This window comes from Stegodyphus dumicola, chromosome 5 (assembly GCF_044657685.1).
Source record: "Stegodyphus dumicola isolate Sdum_Otavi_A_Nest chromosome 5, ASM4465768v1".
Taxonomy (NCBI): Eukaryota; Metazoa; Arthropoda; class Arachnida; order Araneae; family Eresidae; genus Stegodyphus; species Stegodyphus dumicola.
The window spans coordinates 114,562,828-114,582,683 of NC_140772.1; positions in this window are offsets into that span (position 1 = coordinate 114,562,828).

Here is a 19,856-nt window from a genome sequence, read left to right on the forward strand (position 1 = left end):
TAAGAACAGAAGCGGCCTGATCAGGGCCAAGCATTAGAAAAGAAAAGAACGTTACAACACAAGGAACCTCGGAACCAGCCGAAAATACCCCACACAAAGATCAGAAAGAAGGAAAACGTGATTGTCCAAAAATTCAATCCAACCAAAATCAATTCCGAGAATGAACATAACGAATACGCTGTGCAAATACCAATTAGAATTTTATCCAATACACACACAAAAAATAATAATAATAATACAACCTAATGCATATACAAAATAACGTTTGGCCAATAATTACAAACAGATACTACCAAGATACACATATAGACATAAAATGAAAATACAATTAAACTGTAAAAATTTCGTACATAATTCAAATGAGCAATGAGATCAGTGATACTTAAAAAAAAATTTTAAACTGCAATACCTAAACAAATACACAAATAGTCATTATGTTAAACCATATCAAGTCAAAATTATTTCACTGTAATTCAAATCAAGCCAAAAAAAAAATCAACCAGCAAGAGTGAAGTGCCGCTAAAAATTTCAAACCTCACGGTAAACACTAGTGAGTAACAACACCAAACTTAAGTCCCCTTAGTAAGACAACACCAAAAAAAAATCCAGTAATTCTAAAAATCCCTTAAGTCCACGAGAAAAAAATTCAACCTAGTCAAAGAAATCAATCAAAGCTGGACTGAAGCACGTTACTAGAACACTAAATAAAATATCACAAATCAAAAAGGTATTCAAAACAAACCCCCCAATTTTAGGCAAAACCGAGATCTATTCTGCATCAGACTTTTTCAAAACGTTGTATAGTAACCTAAGTAACAGCCTTCAGAAACACCTCCACCCAAACAAAAGAAACAAAGTAACTCTTTACCGCGTCCATGTAAGCTGAGAAAAGCGCTGTATTATGAATGACAGACTCAAACTTTACGTATCAAGCAAACCTCCAGACACGTTGAAAGAGAACATAAGATCTCTTATCTCGGAAAGAAAAGTGCGCTGACTGAAACGTTACAATCCTGAACCAACACAATGAAAAAGATACAACAATAGTTTTCTCAGATAACAAGTTCCTGTTTCTCCCGGTGTAAGAGGTCAAGTGCCACCATGAAGTGCAAGTATTTACAAGAAAACGAGCTTTCAGGACATTACAACTTCACGCAAGACCTAACTGCAAGCAAAAATGCAAAGTTCTCAAAAGTGCTAAACTAAAAAAAAAGTACTTACTCATAACTCAAAAATCCCTGAAAATCTCACAAATCAAATCCATAACTCAAATTCTACCATTTTCCTATAACCACAGAAATATCAATTCTTCCACAGAAACCAAACATCAGAGAACTTACATTTTACGGACCTTGGCAGAAACCACCAAAACAAAACAAAAACCTGATACAACTATCTTGATACTACCAATTCAAATACAAAACTTAAGCCAAAACAAGAATTAACCCGAAATTCAGCAACAAGTCCAACCAAGAAAGAAAATTCATTAACTCAATCAAATATATTACGATTCACTAGCAAATTCAAGACAAACTACTTGTAATCAACAGAAAATTCCCACACATGAGTACAGAGCAAAAGTAACTAATCTTCTCAAACTTATTTCAAACATTTTCACAAAACAAATTCCCGTTGTCACAAAATTCTCATTAAAATTCACTTTCTACAATTCACAAGACTAACTCAATTTCTACTGTTTAAACATTTCTCACATGACAACTCTTCACAAACTTAAAACTCAGAAGATAACTAATCCCAATTACTCTGACTCATTTAACTAATCAGAACTTCACTCAAGCTGAAGAATTCAATCCAAAAAAAAAATTAAATATGCAAACATCACTATTGCTGATCTCAGGCAAAAATTCAAATCTAACCCGTGTTAATTTTAAAACAGAATTTTGCAATTGAAAAACAATCTTCAATTTTTCTCACTCATTCATTTGTATCATTATGCCTTAAGAACTTATAAAAGTCATTGCTCAATACTAAATTAAATTTTCTAACACATTACACAATATACTGGAATCATATCAAAACATTGTAAATCAAAAAGCAATAATATACTACGCTAGAGAATCATGAAAACATTACATACATTTCACAAAATATTATTCAATTAAGTCAAAAAAATCAAAATTTCTCTAACGTTACCCCTCACAATTACACATTTCACAAGATTCTAGGTTAAATAATTAGCAAAAACACACACAAAAAAAATTTCTAGCTACGCATAGCTATGGCTTGTCTCATTCAGTAAAATAATTAGAGTCTTTAATCTCTTTCTCTTAGAAGTGCTCAAAAAAATGAGTCCAGTTTTTACCGACAAGCACTCGAAACTTTATACAAGGATACACAAATAGCATAGGATTATCGTGAAATAATTCATTTTCCATCTTGTATCAGAAATCAGAAATCAAAAGTATACATCCAGAAAACACTCAAGGATTTTCTACAGTAAAAATATACAGTATCTATTCTCCTACATTAAAAATATATATTTTTCCTAACTTTAAAGTTCAATTCTGTGTGCCTAACGTTAAAGTCCAAAATTCCTGAAATTCACACACATTTTCAAACTTTATCACTCTCGTATTAACAAAAAAGCAAACACAAATCAAAAACTCTAATTAATCCTAGCACATAAAATTTAACTCCTTCCTTAAAAAGTAAATTACACAAAATAGGTAAATTCAAAATCCAAATTCAATTCTCGATCCGATCCCCCACTAAGCAGAGGTCACGGCACCAGTGTTATGAAGAATGTTTCGACACCAAGGTTAAATAGTTTTACTTCTAGGTACCATGTTATATCTGAAATTCCTATATTGTTAAATGTTAAATATGAAACTACTTGCCGTTAAAGGGAGTTATCGTATAGTGAAACGTGTACAGCATTTTTGCGTTGTGAAAAAAAAATGCATTCCGGGACCGCGCCGTGAGAGGATCGAAAACATAAAACATATACAAGATATAGAGGAAAAGTTCATATTAAATATATAAAGAAAACATACTGTAAGAGGTTCCAGATTAAATATCAGTTTATTCAATTACAACACAATAAGAAAAATCTTAACCTCATCTGAGAGTCTGTTCATTTAAATTCATAAAAAAAAACTTAAGGTTTGTCTGGTGATTTAAAAGAAAGGAGAGGGAAACAATTTAAGGCCTGAGAGTTAAATTTTAGATTTGACGTTGTTTTTTTTTTTTTTTTACTGCTAAGGACGTTTTTGAAAAGCTTGCCTAAAGTTCAAACACACCAAAAAAAAAAAAATAAAACTTATCTTGAAGGGACATCTTGAAGCGGAGGACTCTTATCTTATCTTATCCCGCGTTGATGTCGGCCGGGCTCATCTTGACACTGGTTCTAAAAATGTAGACTCCACTTCACTACTGTAGAACAGAACAGGAGCACTGCTGCCCAGGACGGCTATCCGCTTGGTCCTGAAAGTCCTATGTCAACACGCAGGTAACTCGTTCAAATTTCGCCGGTCAGAAACGTTGTTGCTAGGAAATTACTGCTCGCCTGTTCTTACTCATCCCAAGAGCAAGCTTCACGGGTAACGTCCCAAGTAAGTTCCACCCACCAGTCAGTAAGGGAGAGAATCCAACTCCAATTTTCTTCAAGCCAGTTTTCAAGAGCAACGTCCACAAGTCCAGCGAACCCGAAAGTCAGCGAGTCCAAGAGTAAGTGAGTCCAGAGTAAGTGTGTAAGAGTCTCGCCTTTTAACCAAAACGCGGCCGGGGAGCATATTTGCCGCTCCCCGCCGGAAAACACCTCTCGGAGTCACTTACATTTTGTCCAGCAAGCCCAAAAATCAGCGAGTCAGTCCGAGAGTCAGCCAAAAGTAAGTGTGTCCAACTCAAATTTCCTTCTTCTCCTTCACCAAACGGGCTCCCACTATGGCTTCACTTATCGCCCCCTTAATTATGGCAAAATCTTCGTTTTCAACTCCAGAATGCGGAAAAAAAGGGTGATCGCGCATGCGCGCCCTTCTTCACTTAGCCAACAACCGGACCCTCAATCGCCAAAAACCTGAATGACTTACATTGAAAGACAAGTAGCAACCTTTGACCTTTCCGTCACGTACTTGCCTCTCTTAAGGTCAACTAACAATGAAAATTCTTTCTCGAACATTCTAAAGCGCGCGAAATCATGACTTGGCGAAAATTGCCTCCCTTTCCCTGCTTCTTTCACAATGAATAAAAGTTTGTACAAGATTTACAAATAGAGGAAAATAAATAATACTCTTTTAAACTAAATAATATTTCCAGAAGCATCTGTTTTTCCCCAAAATTAAAGCCTTAAATTAAATAATTCAGAATCAAAATAAAATTTAAATTTCCATAAATCATAAAATCATTCACCTAGTTTTTACAACGCTATCAGATAATTTCTCTACATAACATTCCTTTCCCCTAAGGAATTAAATTTTGGTTTACCAAAATTTAGCAGACAGACGCTTCTTGAAATACCATGACTCATACTGTGCAATAAGGCTAAAGGATAACATGATGTAACAATATTTCATACGACTCCTTGGTACAGTGACGTTACTGACACATTAAATGTAAAGTCCAAAATGTGCAAGTAAAACAACAAGATTAATCAAAGCAATTACTAATTAAAATACTCAAGGAAGATCATCAAAAATAATTAATCAAAAACATCAATTAAATCACTTAATTAAACCTAGAAATACTCAGAACACATACAAAAATAAAAATAAAAATAAGGCGCTAATCACAAACAAAATATGTCTAAGATCAATCAATAAGATAATTAACGCGCCGCAGATACATAAAATACATTCCTGAGAAAATAAACACACTAATAATTCAAACAATTCCAAATAAAATATGTCACATGAACGTATTCAAATAAGGAGTAAAGACCCCTAAGTACTACGAAATTGAATAACTTCTAAGATTAAATCCCAAACAGTCACGTCTAAGAACAGAAGCGGCCTGATCAGGGCCAAGCATTAGAAAAGAAAAGAACGTTACAACACAAGGAACCTCGGAACCAGCCGAAAATACCCCACACAAAGATCAGAAAGAAGGAAAACGTGATTGTCCAAAAATTCAATCCAACCAAAATCAATTCCGAGAATGAACATAACGAATACGCTGTGCAAATACCAATTAGAATTTTATCCAATACACACACAAAAAATAATAATAATAATACAACCTAATGCATATACAAAATAACGTTTGGCCAATAATTACAAACAGATACTACCAAGATACACATATAGACATAAAATGAAAATACAATTAAACTGTAAAAATTTCGTACATAATTCAAATGAGCAATGAGATCAGTGATACTTAAAAAAAAATTTTAAACTGCAATACCTAAACAAATACACAAATAGTCATTATGTTAAACCATATCAAGTCAAAATTATTTCACTGTAATTCAAATCAAGCCAAAAAAAAAATCAACCAGCAAGAGTGAAGTGCCGCTAAAAATTTCAAACCTCACGGTAAACACTAGTGAGTAACAACACCAAACTTAAGTCCCCTTAGTAAGACAACACCAAAAAAAAATCCAGTAATTCTAAAAATCCCTTAAGTCCACGAGAAAAAAATTCAACCTAGTCAAAGAAATCAATCAAAGCTGGACTGAAGCACGTTACTAGAACACTAAATAAAATATCACAAATCAAAAAGGTGTTCAAAACAAACCCCCCAATTTTAGGCAAAACCGAGATCTATTCTGCATCAGACTTTTTCAAAACGTTGTATAGTAACCTAAGTAACAGCCTTCAGAAACACCTCCACCCAAACAAAAGAAACAAAGTAACTCTTTACCGCGTCCATGTAAGCTGAGAAAAGCGCTGTATTATGAATGACAGACTCAAACTTTACGTATCAAGCAAACCTCCAGACACGTTGAAAGAGAACATAAGATCTCTTATCTCGGAAAGAAAAGTGCGCTGACTGAAACGTTACAATCCTGAACCAACACAATGAAAAAGATACAACAATAGTTTTCTCAGATAACAAGTTCCTGTTTCTCCCGGTGTAAGAGGTCAAGTGCCACCATGAAGTGCAAGTATTTACAAGAAAACGAGCTTTCAGAACATTACAACTTCACGCAAGACCTAACTGCAAGCAAAAATGCAAAGTTCTCAAAAGTGCTAAACTAAAAAAAAAGTACTTACTCATAACTCAAAAATCCCTGAAAATCTCACAAATCAAATCCATAACTCAAATTCTACCATTTTCCTATAACCACAGAAATATCAATTCTTCCACAGAAACCAAACATCAGAGAACTTACATTTTACGGACCTTGGCAGAAACCACCAAAACAAAACAAAAACCTGATACAACTATCTTGATACTACCAATTCAAATACAAAACTTAAGCCAAAACAAGAATTAACCCGAAATTCAGCAACAAGTCCAACCAAGAAAGAAAATTCATTAACTCAATCAAATATATTACGATTCACTAGCAAATTCAAGACAAACTACTTGTAATCAACAGAAAATTCCCACACATGAGTACAGAGCAAAAGTAACTAATCTTCTCAAACTTATTTCAAACATTTTCACAAAACAAATTCCCGTTGTCACAAAATTCTCATTAAAATTCACTTTCTACAATTCACAAGACTAACTCAATTTCTACTGTTTAAACATTTCTCACATGACAACTCTTCACAAACTTAAAACTCAGAAGATAACTAATCCCAATTACTCTGACTCATTTAACTAATCAGAACTTCACTCAAGCTGAAGAATTCAATCCAAAAAAAAATTAAATATGCAAACATCACTATTGCTGATCTCAGGCAAAAATTCAAATCTAACCCGTGTTAATTTTAAAACAGAATTTTGCAATTGAAAAACAATCTTCAATTTTTCTCACTCATTCATTTGTATCATTATGCCTTAAGAACTTATAAAAGTCATTGCTCAATACTAAATTAAATTTTCTAACACATTACACAATATACTGGAATCATATCAAAACATTGTAAATCAAAAAGCAATAATATACTACGCTAGAGAATCATGAAAACATTACATACATTTCACAAAATATTATTCAATTAAGTCAAAAAAATCAAAATTTCTCTAACGTTACCCCTCACAATTACACATTTCACAAGATTCTAGGTTAAATAATTAGCAAAAACACACACAAAAAAAAATTTCTAGCTACGCATAGCTATGGCTTGTCTCATTCAGTAAAATAATTAGAGTCTTTAATCTCTTTCTCTTAGAAGTGCTCAAAAAAATGAGTCCAGTTTTTACCGACAAGCACTCGAAACTTTATACAAGGATACACAAATAGCATAGGATTATCGTGAAATAATTCATTTTCCATCTTGTATCAGAAATCAGAAATCAAAAGTATACATCCAGAAAACACTCAAGGATTTTCTACAGTAAAAATATACAGTATCTATTCTCCTACATTAAAAATATATATTTTTCCTAACTTTAAAGTTCAATTCTGTGTGCCTAACGTTAAAGTCCAAAATTCCTGAAATTCACACACATTTTCAAACTTTATCACTCTCGTATTAACAAAAAAGCAAACACAAATCAAAAACTCTAATTAATCCTAGCACATAAAATTTAACTCCTTCCTTAAAAAGTAAATTACACAAAATAGGTAAATTCAAAATCCAAATTCAATTCTCGATCCGATCCCCCACTAAGCAGAGGTCACGGCACCAGTGTTATGAAGAATGTTTCGACACCAAGGTTAAATAGTTTTACTTCTAGGTACCATGTTATATCTGAAATTCCTATATTGTTAAATGTTAAATATGAAACTACTTGCCGTTAAAGGGAGTTATCGTATAGTGAAACGTGTACAGCATTTTTGCGTTGTGAAAAAAAAATGCATTCCGGGACCGCGCCGTGAGAGGATCGAAAACATAAAACATATACAAGATATAGAGGAAAAGTTCATATTAAATATATAAAGAAAACATACTGTAAGAGGTTCCAGATTAAATATCAGTTTATTCAATTACAACACAATAAGAAAAATCTTAACCTCATCTGAGAGTCTGTTCATTTAAATTCATAAAAAAAAACTTAAGGTTTGTCTGGTGATTTAAAAGAAAGGAGAGGGAAACAATTTAAGGCCTGAGAGTTAAATTTTAGATTTGACGTTGTTTTTTTTTTTTTACTGCTAAGGACGTTTTTGAAAAGCTTGCCTAAAGTTCAAACACACCAAAAAAAAAAAATAAAACTTATCTTGAAGGGACATCTTGAAGCGGAGGACTCTTATCTTATCTTATCCCGCGTTGATGTCGGCCGGGCTCATCTTGACACTGGTTCTAAAAATGTAGACTCCACTTCACTACTGTAGAACAGAACAGGAGCACTGCTGCCCAGGACGGCTATCCGCTTGGTCCTGAAAGTCCTATGTCAACACGCAGGTAACTCGTTCAAATTTCGCCGGTCAGAAACGTTGTTGCTAGGAAATTACTGCTCGCCTGTTCTTACTCATCCCAAGAGCAAGCTTCACGGGTAACGTCCCAAGTAAGTTCCACCCACCAGTCAGTAAGGGAGAGAATCCAACTCCAATTTTCTTCAAGCCAGTTTTCAAGAGCAACGTCCACAAGTCCAGCGAACCCGAAAGTCAGCGAGTCCAAGAGTAAGTGAGTCCAGAGTAAGTGTGTAAGAGTCTCGCCTTTTAACCAAAACGCGGCCGGGGAGCATATTTGCCGCTCCCCGCCGGAAAACACCTCTCGGAGTCACTTACATTTTGTCCAGCAAGCCCAAAAATCAGCGAGTCAGTCCGAGAGTCAGCCAAAAGTAAGTGTGTCCAACTCAAATTTCCTTCTTCTCCTTCACCAAACGGGCTCCCACTATGGCTTCACTTATCGCCCCCTTAATTATGGCAAAATCTTCGTTTTCAACTCCAGAATGCGGAAAAAAAGGGTGATCGCGCATGCGCGCCCTTCTTCACTTAGCCAACAACCGGACCCTCAATCGCCAAAAACCTGAATGACTTACATTGAAAGACAAGTAGCAACCTTTGACCTTTCCGTCACGTACTTGCCTCTCTTAAGGTCAACTAACAATGAAAATTCTTTCTCGAACATTCTAAAGCGCGCGAAATCATGACTTGGCGAAAATTGCCTCCCTTTCCCTGCTTCTTTCACAATGAATAAAAGTTTGTACAAGATTTACAAATAGAGGAAAATAAATAATACTCTTTTAAACTAAATAATATTTCCAGAAGCATCTGTTTTTCCCCAAAATTAAAGCCTTAAATTAAATAATTCAGAATCAAAATAAAATTTAAATTTCCATAAATCATAAAATCATTCACCTAGTTTTTACAACGCTATCAGATAATTTCTCTACATAACACATAACTCAAAAAGGAGTAGCCTCAGAACGTTGAAATTTTGTATATAGGACTGCTATAACATGTAGATGTGCACCTCGTATTTTGGTTGCAATCGGCCGCACCAAACGTAGATAAATATATAAATATATTTATATATTTATACGTTCGTTACGAGGTTACGAGGCCGTATATAGGACTGCTATAACATGTAGATGTGCACCTCGTATTTTGGTTGCAATCGGCCGCACCAAACGTAGATAAGTATATAGGACTGCTATATATTTATATATTATCTACGTTTGGTGCGGCCGATTGCAACCAAAATACGAGGTGCACATCTACATGTTATAGCAGTCCTATATACAAAATTTCAACGTTCTGAGGCTACTCCTTTTTGAGTTATGCGAGATATGTACGTACGTACGTACTGACATACGTTCGTACAGACGCCACGAAAAATTCTCTTCAGAATTAATTTTAAAGCAGTTTTATATTTATATATTTATCTCAGTTTCTTTACTCTTATATGTTTGGAAATTGTATATTTTTTGCTTTAAAAATGATTGAATTATGTTGTTTTTATCTCCCGGTTAAGGTTTTTATGCCTTTCGTAATTCTGGAAGCAATATCTGTACATTTATCAACAATTTAAAAGTTGTTTAATTGCGGTTAAGTTTTAAGTAACATGGCGGACATATTTGTTTACATTTGAAACAGCAGAAATGTAGATTTGTTGCCAATCTAAAGAGACTAAGCTTCGCAACACACACACACACACACACACACACACAAAAAAAAAAAAAAAAAAAAAAAGCCTTCATTTATTATAGCGAATTAAATCATGCTTAAACCTTTCTGGAATTTTTTCGAGGAAATAAGTGTTTAAGATTTACTTCGTAATTTTTAATGCAGATATTTTGAGGTTTTATGTATTTTTGCCTTGTCGCGAAGTGAGAATTGAATTAATGAGAAATACTAAATTGTCTGTGAAAAACTGTTTCTTTTCTGTTTTGTTTGCTTAATTTCTTTCTTACGTCGTTTTAGCTTTATTATAGTATTTGAATAGAACATGTGGCAACGATAATTCTTCAAATAATATAAATTTTGTGCATTCAGAGTGTCATTATAGTAAACAAATATAGTGAGTTTTAAAGAGTGCATTTATTCTATTGTGGTTTAAGCGCTGTCGACGAAGTAGATTTAATTCAATACAATCAATTTAAATGAAATTCAAGAAAAAATGCGTATAATTTAATATTCCGTACAAGAAAGGCATGTGGTGTACACATCAGATTTTTTTCCTTTACGTTCGTTACGAGGTTCGTGCGGATAACCTCGTAACGAACATCCATCGAGTAGTGTTGCCGTGGAGTGAATAACGACAACACTACTCGATGAAGTATCCAAAACACACTTTATTAGTCAGTAATATTCAAGACAGCTCCAAAATCTCGTTTAAAGTCATCGAACTATTATAAACACACTGAAACGATCAGCGACACAGCCTTCACACTATCAGGCTATTACCGGTAAAGACAGCTTCACAGCAAAGCACCAGACTACAGCTCCCGACTCTGCTTGGTCGTTCCCGGAACTTCACGTACTCTCAAGATTCTTCACGCTACAACTCGCGATGCACTCGACGAAACACTAGAGTACAAATCCCGACTCCTCGGTTCAGTCGTCCCCGGAACTCAACACACTCTACTCGACGATGCACTAACCGCGATACACTAAGAGAATCTTTCGGTGCACTCGACGACCAACTAGGCACTCGCTGACTGACTATCAATTCGATGGACTCTCTAACTCCGTACAGACTGACTAACTAACTGATTCTCCACGTACCAGCAGGGTTTATATAGCTTTTGGTTTGTGTTCAAGCACATTCTTTGCTAAACCGGTAAGAATTCGTTCCAGAAGGTTCTCCATCTCCATCCGTCCGTGTCACATCGCCAATTTTGTCGCCAAATGTCTGATTTCTCGCCAAATATGGCAACCTTGCCTTCCTTTGTCATTTTCTGGCAACCCTAAACCTGCTTTGCAGGGAAGCTATCTTACCGTACCTATACAATTCGTAGCAATATTAATCTAAGGATGTACAGATATCATTAAGAAAATGAAAGAGCATAACATTTTTGCAAAACTCCTCCTTTCACGAAGAAAAAGTCATTTATGTTGTTATAATACGTCCAGGTACATAAATCTAGATGCCACAGCCTCAGTAGAAAAAAAAATATCTAATGTGGACACCACATAACTTCCTTGTACGGCCTATTGAATTATACAGATTTTTTGCTGCACTTCATTTAAACTTATTTCCTAGAATTTCATTAGACATTATTTGTCATTCAATCATTTCAGTTCTCATTTCACGGCAAGGCACAAATACATAAAATTTTAGAACAACTTTAAAAACGGTGAAATACAGAAAAACCTAAAACCCCAAGCACAAGTAAAAACAGTTGAAAACATAATTTTCACAATTAAATTAGAGTTTCTACACCAAAACAAGCAATTCGGTCAAGGGGAAGGAAGACCAAATTTTCGGTGCACAAAATTGAAAGTTAAATTCTGGTCTCAATGTGTTAAAAGACACTGAAGTTGGTGCACCAAATGACTTAATTCACTGTTCTGCTAAGATTTCTAACTAAGAGTCTAACGTAAGCCAATGGTTAGCTCATTAGTCTTAGTACCACTTAAACAACGTTTAATTTCTTGATAAAACTACAACTATACCATGCAGATTCACTAAAGAAACCTTAACCGAAACACAAGAACAACATTATTCAGTCACTTTCAAAGCAAAAAGTGCACAGTTTACTAACATATAAGAATAAAAAAGCGGAGCTCACCGAAACGGGTATCAGAATGGGTATATATAATATTTATATATGTTTGATGTGGCCGATCGCAAAAAAATAAATGAGGGAAAAGGGAAATGAGCAACTGCATCTTGCAGCAGTCCTATATACAAAATTTCAACGTTCTACGGTTATTTTTTGAGTTTTGCCAGATACTTACGTACTTCGTCACGAATCTCTTCTGTATTTATTTTAAATCCCTTGAACAAACCGTTTTAGAAAAAGAATTTTACTCTGTCCCTACGTACAGTTGCCATGTGAAAAAATTCAAATGGATTCGAGCGCAGTAAAAATGGGTATGATACTGGAAAATTGTTGAAATATGATACCCGAAATTTTCAAATTAGTACTTGCCTTCAAATTTTTTAAAATATTTAAATTTGTATCATTTGGACTGGAAAAAAAAGATGCAACACAAAAATCCGATAAGAATAATAATTTATTATTTTTACCAAAATATTTAAGAAATATTATGAATAATATGTATATGCTTGGTTTAAAGTTAACAGTAATTTTTAATGTTTAATGATAGTTTTTAGTAAATCTTATAAATAAGGTATAACTGTTTTATTCTTTTGTTCAATAAATGCACATTTAGATATAAAGTAAAGAATATACAAAATATTAACATCATATACAGTGTAGAAATTATACTATATAAAATCTGCAATATGTATTTACTGAACTATTCGTGTATTCGCCTTCCCCAGCTGCTTCAGCGAGATGTGTGGTTCTTTGTAAAAATATGATAACTAGTTATGAAATTAGAAAATTTCATTTTCTACATAAAACTTTAATGCAGTATCCTTCAGTGTCTACCTATAAGATGCAAAACATACTTTTTGGCATATTAAACTGCAGTTTTTCTTACTGTATTAAAGAGAGAATGATTTACGAATTCAGAATAAATAGAAGTGTGACAAACGCAATAAATTTCCACACTTAGAGGGGAAGTATATTTAAGTTACGAGTTCCTCCATCTCTGATTTTGTCACTACACTGACGGACCGCACACATTCGTATAAGCCGGGAGACTGAGAAATCTCCAAAAAGCCCCCAAAAGGGAGTCCTCGTTGCGAACTCATAAACTGCGCGCAACAGGATCCCACTCCGTCACGACGGTGATTTTTAAAATTTTTGACTTCTCTCTAACACCGCTCTTTGAATCGGCAACTCAGGGTCACCTCTACAGGACGCATGAAGGACAGGGAAGCCTACTGAAGAACCTTTCTTCTGGACGTAGCGTTACCAACACGGATAGCCTAAGTCACTAAAGTCAGGGACAGCATAAGCTGTCAATTCCGGCCATAGGAAACGGGTCCGCGTTATTGTGCCTACAGGACCACTGTTGTCATAGTAATACTAGGCACACTTATCAAAAACACAAATTACTGCAGTTAAAGGTAAATTATGCACTGATTTGGAAGGAAATATCTTTAACTGGTAATCAAAGTCCAAAATGTAAACAAATGCGCGTGATAAATGTTTATTACTTTGGCCAGTAGCAAGTGCTCCACAGTGAGCGCATGCGCAGAGTATATAGTAGCAGAGTGTCTCAGGGACCAACCCTGCGGTGTTATGAAGTGACTCCAACTGAGAGTCGAAGAGGGTAAAAACATGATTTAAAAACTATTAAAAATCGTTAAAAGTTTAATAACTATTGTTCTAATTAGGCTATTGACATAAGTGATATACCAGATGATTGATAATAGGAAGGCCTACCTCCTTGTTGTTGAATGAAGGCTGTAGCACCAGGGGTTCCGGAGTAATCCTTTGTAACGATTGAGAAAATGGCTGAAAAGTGATTTTCATTAAAAGCTATATAAAATCACACACACTCGGCACACAATCACAAAAATTATACGAGAAGAGGGGGAGATGTATCTTCTATTCAGCCGTATGACGATTGTGGATGGATTGCTGCTAGATTTTACACAATCGTTTTATATAAAACAGGTAACAATCAGCACTTCACTCAGTAAACAATGGAAATTGCGTGGTTTCCGTCGCGAGAAACACAATAATTAAAAATTCAATATCTCCGGATCTGCTGCACCTTCTACAATGTATCTTGCCACTTCTATCACTCTGTACCTCGTTTATGTATCTTGGCATCTGCATATATCTGTATCCACAGCATCTTGTATCATATATCTTGCAACATCATGTAACATGTAACTGATTCTGCTCCTATATATCTTCTATTCATAAGTATGTGTACGTCACCTAATGTGTGTCACCTTAGATATGTTCTTATGAATGGCCCCATATACATCTCATGCACCCCATGTTCCTAAGTAAGATGTATTTAAGCATCTGAATATATATGTATCTTCTGCACAGTCTATCTGTTGCCACCGTATGTTCTTATGTATCATGTATCTAGGCAATAGATAAAGGTGGACGTGGCGCTATACCGATTAACCGTATTGGTAGAGGGATGGGGCCCACGTTGTTTGTCGCATGTCGCATGTTGTCATAGTAATATACCAAGCTAGTGCATGCAATCCCAGGGGGTATAAAGTTGAGAAATCAAACTTCTATGCACGGAGCTTGCTTTTTATCACCTGGTTCTTAGGTTCATAGAGTATATAAGATAGCAAAAAAGAGAGATAGCAAAAAAAGAGAGATAGCAAAAAAAGTGGATTTGCATTTAGTAGACATTCCTTCAGGCACAAAAGGCTTGGGCCATTGAGTGTTCACTAATAAGAAGGTTCGATTAAATTTATATCTCACTGTACAAAAATTATGATATATCTGAAAAATACAATAGAATAACTTCAAACCTTCAGAGACTTCAAACCTGTCTCTGATGCAATCCGTCGGAGGCTTTTCCTAGGATTTTGCTGAACGAATCCAGAAACTTTGGCTGCATTTTCAGGGGTGACTATAGTCTGCTTAGGCCCAACATTTCCTTTCGATCATCAGCCACGTTGCCAGTCCATTCGAATTTCGCGAAGAGCATGCGAATGGTTTTCACATCGGGTCCAACTGGAACATTGAATCGGTTTTGTAAACTGAGACGTGTTGCCGTAGGACTGTGTTCTAATCGGTGAAATTCCAGAACCAAAATACACGTTGTTTAATGGAATACATTATTTCACTTTCTACGCTAGCCTCTTTTCACTAGCCAACAGTTGTACTGATCATTTTCGAATTCGAAGCACATTTTAAAAGCTATTGATAGGTCATTGCGATTAGAGCGCCATCTGTTAACGATTTTCATAACTAAATTTTATAAACTTTTGCACACCATTTTTACAGTTTTGCTAATAAACGTACAGTTTACCGCATAACTCTATCGATCTTTGTTGTAGAGATATTTAATTTTGAAATCAGGGCTTATTCGCTGATCACCCTGTATATCTGCATGCAATATTTTTAGAGTTATCAACAATTAAAAGTTGTTTAAGTGCGGCTAAGCCAAATTATTTTTGCGATGGCTGCCATGTTTGTTTACATTTGAAATTTGACAGAATAGCGAATTTGTTGCTAATCCAGAGAAACTAAGCTTCGCAACAACAAAGATAAAGCCTTCTTTTATTATTGCGAATTAAATTATGCTTAATCCATTCTGGGATTTATTCGAGGAAATAAATGTTTCAGATTAACTTCGTAATTTTTAATACAGATATTTTGAGTTTTTATGTATTTTTGCCTTGTCGGGAAGTAAGAACTAAATTAATTGATTTAGGAATACTGAATCGTCTGTGAAAAATTGTTTCTTTTTTGTTATGTTCGCTTAATTTCTTTTAGACATCGTTTTAGATTTTTTTATAGTATTTGAATAGAACATGTGGCAACGATTAGATAATTCTTCGAATGATGTACATTTTGTGCATTCTGAGTTATAATGTGAGAAATGTAACGTTGTTAAGTGAACCTAGCGTGAGAGTTTCGCTATGGTAAAATAATAATAATAATAATAATAATAATAATAAATATATATATAGTGAATTTATATATACGAGGCGTATTCGGAGACTAAGTACCGTTTTGAAAAAAAAATAGTAAAACAATTTTTTCGAATTTTATTTTTACATGAAAATACATGTCTTAAACTATTTTTCAACATAGTTTCCGCCAATGATCAAACACTTGTCATAGCGGGTGACCAGTTTTTGTGTACAATCGTCAAAGAAACTTCCCGCCAGTTTCAGTAACCACGACTCCACAGCATTTTTCGTGTCATCGTCAGATCCAAAGCGCTTGCCACCAAGCTCGCGCTTCATGTGCAGGAACAAGTGATAGTCGGACGGCGCCAAGTCCGGGCTGTACGGCGGGTGATCGAACTGCTCCCAATGAAACTGTCAAAATAACGATTGAGTGACACCAGCAGTATGGGGCCGAGCATTGTCATGGAGCAACACAATTCCTTTACTGAGCATTCCTCTTCGTTTGTTTTGAATGGCACGCCTTAGTTTTGTTAAAGCCTCACAATATCGTGGCGCATTAATAGCTTCACCTCTGGGAAGAAATTCAGTAAGCAAAACCCCTTTCCTATCCCAGAAGACAGTGCACATGATTTTTTGTGATGACATTGTCACTTTGAAGTTTTGTTTTTTCGGAGAATGAGTGTGTCTCCATACCATCGATTGTTGTTTCAATTCTGGTGTTAAATGACACACCCAAGTTTCATCACCTGTCACAATTTGGTTTAAACAGTTTTCTCCCTCATCACTGTACCGCGTGAGAAATGTCAGGGCACTACCAAGTCGCTTTGTTTTGTGAACATCAGTGAGCATTTTTGGAACCCATCGGGAACACAGTTTGCGATAATTCAAGCGGTCGGACACAATTTCGAACAAAACAGTACGTGAAATTTGTGAAAATGCCTCTGAAAGAGTTGTCATTGTGAAGCGTCTGTTCTCATGAACTGCTTCATCAACTTTCCTTACGAAATCATCGGTGACAACAGAAGGCCGACCACTCCGAGCCTCGGCGTGGACATTTGTTCAACCTGCATTAAACATTCTTACCCACTTTCTCACCATTCCATCACTTATCGCGTATTCACCGTAAACTTCTGTCACTTGACGATAAATTTCGGCCGGTTTAACATTCCTCGCGCTCAAAAATTTAATCACGGCACGAATCTCACAGTCAGCGGGATAACTAATTGTCTTAAACATTTTGAATGTGCACAGCAAACTGAAAACACAACATAGAGCAACCAAAATGGCGACAATTGAAAGTCAGTGAACAAGAAAGACTAGTGCGCATGCGCGGGACGCCTACCACAGCGCTGCGACGGCGCTAGAATGAAACGGTACTTAGTTTCCGAATACGCTACGTATATATAGTGAATTTTAAAGAGTGCATTTATTGTATTGTGGTTTATGCGCTATCGACGAAGCAGATTTAATTCAATCCAATAAGTTTAAATGAAATGCAAGAAAAAATGCATATAATTTAATATTCCGTAGAAGGAAGTCATGTGGTGTAAACAACAGTTTCTTTTTTATATGAAAGTTCTGTTTCGCTTAATAAGAAAGGCGTAAATTTTGTTTTGTATAGCTTTCATTTTTCTTTACGTATGTTGAATAAATTTTTTAATGGTCCCTCATTATGTTTTCAGAATAGCATTCGTATTTTCGAGGAATGCACCTCATTTACATAATAGCCTTAACATGACCTTTTTTCATACTTTGCATAAATAGCATTTGTCTTTCTATAGAATTCTATAGTATTATACACAGTGCCTAGGGAAAGTATGTAATAGTTCTCATATTTCATACTTTGTCTAAAAACGTCCGGCATTATATAAAATGACTAGGCATTCTGTAGAATTCTGGTGTTTCATACTTTGCCAGTAACATATATACATACACATTTTTTTTTCTTTAATTAAAGTTTTTCTTTAATTAACACCGAACTCCAAGTGCCTAGCGACTTAACCACTCAGGCACTGCTGAGCCCTAAAAAAAATGATTATATTTGTTATAAGATAAATAATGCTATGTAATAATTATATGAAATAAGTTAACACTTCAACATAAACACACAAGCGAAACGAAACAAAGAAATAAAAGTGATGGAATAAAGCAATTAGCATTAATGAGAACATGAGAGCATTTTATTTAGAATCTAGAACTCAAATATTCTAATATTTGTAAATCAAACGTAATCCTTCATACGAATATACGGTGGGAATCTCATTAACAAACGTTCGAATACTTATTTTCACCAGAATTTGAAGAATGAAGTATAAATTCGTATAAGTCATTATCCTAATACATATCAGTTCTTCTAAAAGAAATTTTAATTTTTTATACGGTATGTTCAGCGTCTTAGCAAAGGAAATTAAATTAGTGATTAAAGAAGAGTAAAACTAAAAACGTTGTCAAATAATTACATAAAATTCAATGGAGTAGATGAATCTAATTTTGATATGCAAAATCACTTAAATCATTTTTATTTCAGTGTGTTTGAAATAAACGCATTGCCTATGATTGCTGTGAATCAGGTATACAGTGAAAGAAATCGGACTATTACCAAATTTTGTAGGGTCGTTCTCTGTTTTTTTCACGTAAACTAAATTAGATACTACAATGAACCTGGCGGATTAAGGGTGAAAGTAACCCTTTATTCAATTCAAATAATTAACAGAAAGGCACGATCTTCGTGCTTTACAATGGCACCGTCAATTTGCGGTGAAACTAAAACATGGAATATAATTCAAGTCAAAAATCTAAAATAAGTGGTGCTGGATAGCACGTAAGTTACGCCTAACAGGTTGACTCACAAGAACCTAACAGGCGTGATGATAATCCAAAATGCCCAACAGGCTTACTAGCGCAATAGCGAAACAACAACAAAACGTGCGCTGAATAACCTCAGAGATTCACCCGTTAAAATACGCACTTCATTTAACTTTAAATTTACATCCTGGCGAGAAAATGCGAGAGGAAGTTGAGGAATTCAGTAAAGGTGTCAAACTTAAAATAAATTTGTTATGCAAAATAAGGGAAACCCTACAATCTAAGTTTCTCATGAATAATGTTAATGATGCTGGAGATAAACCATGGTTAAACAAAGTATGAATTTAAAATTAAACGTACAACAGAACCTGTAAGTATATAAAAATGTAATAGCAGCTGTCTATAACACATTTCACCACATCTTGTAAATTAAAACTTAGAGACACATAAATTAATACAGAAAATATAATAAAAATGCAAGTTAAAGACCTTCATAAATGAGATGTTTGTTAACCGCTTTCATCACTATTATTATGAATATGAAAAAGAAGCCTAACAGCAGATGCTATTTGGGATCTTACTAAAATCTATAACGATGTGTGTATGCGAGATTTGATAAGTTAAAGCCTTGTCTACTCAAAAAGGTAATATTAAATTTTATGAATCAAAACATTACCTAAATTCAGGGTTCTAGAAAAACTTCCACACTAATATGTGTCAGATTAATTATATATGTGACAAAATGCTCTACACATAATTGCACTCCCTTAAAATGGTGTCGCGATTAGGTGGTAGAGATCCCGAAGGAAAAAAAATTATGCAATGTCATTTCCTTCCTGTTAACGGATGAATAGTGATGGTCCTTGTAATCAGTAGTTGACATGTAATAGTTTGAACCAGGCTGGAACTTGCTAGATGTCGCGGAACGTTAATAAAGCATTTTTTTATACTGTA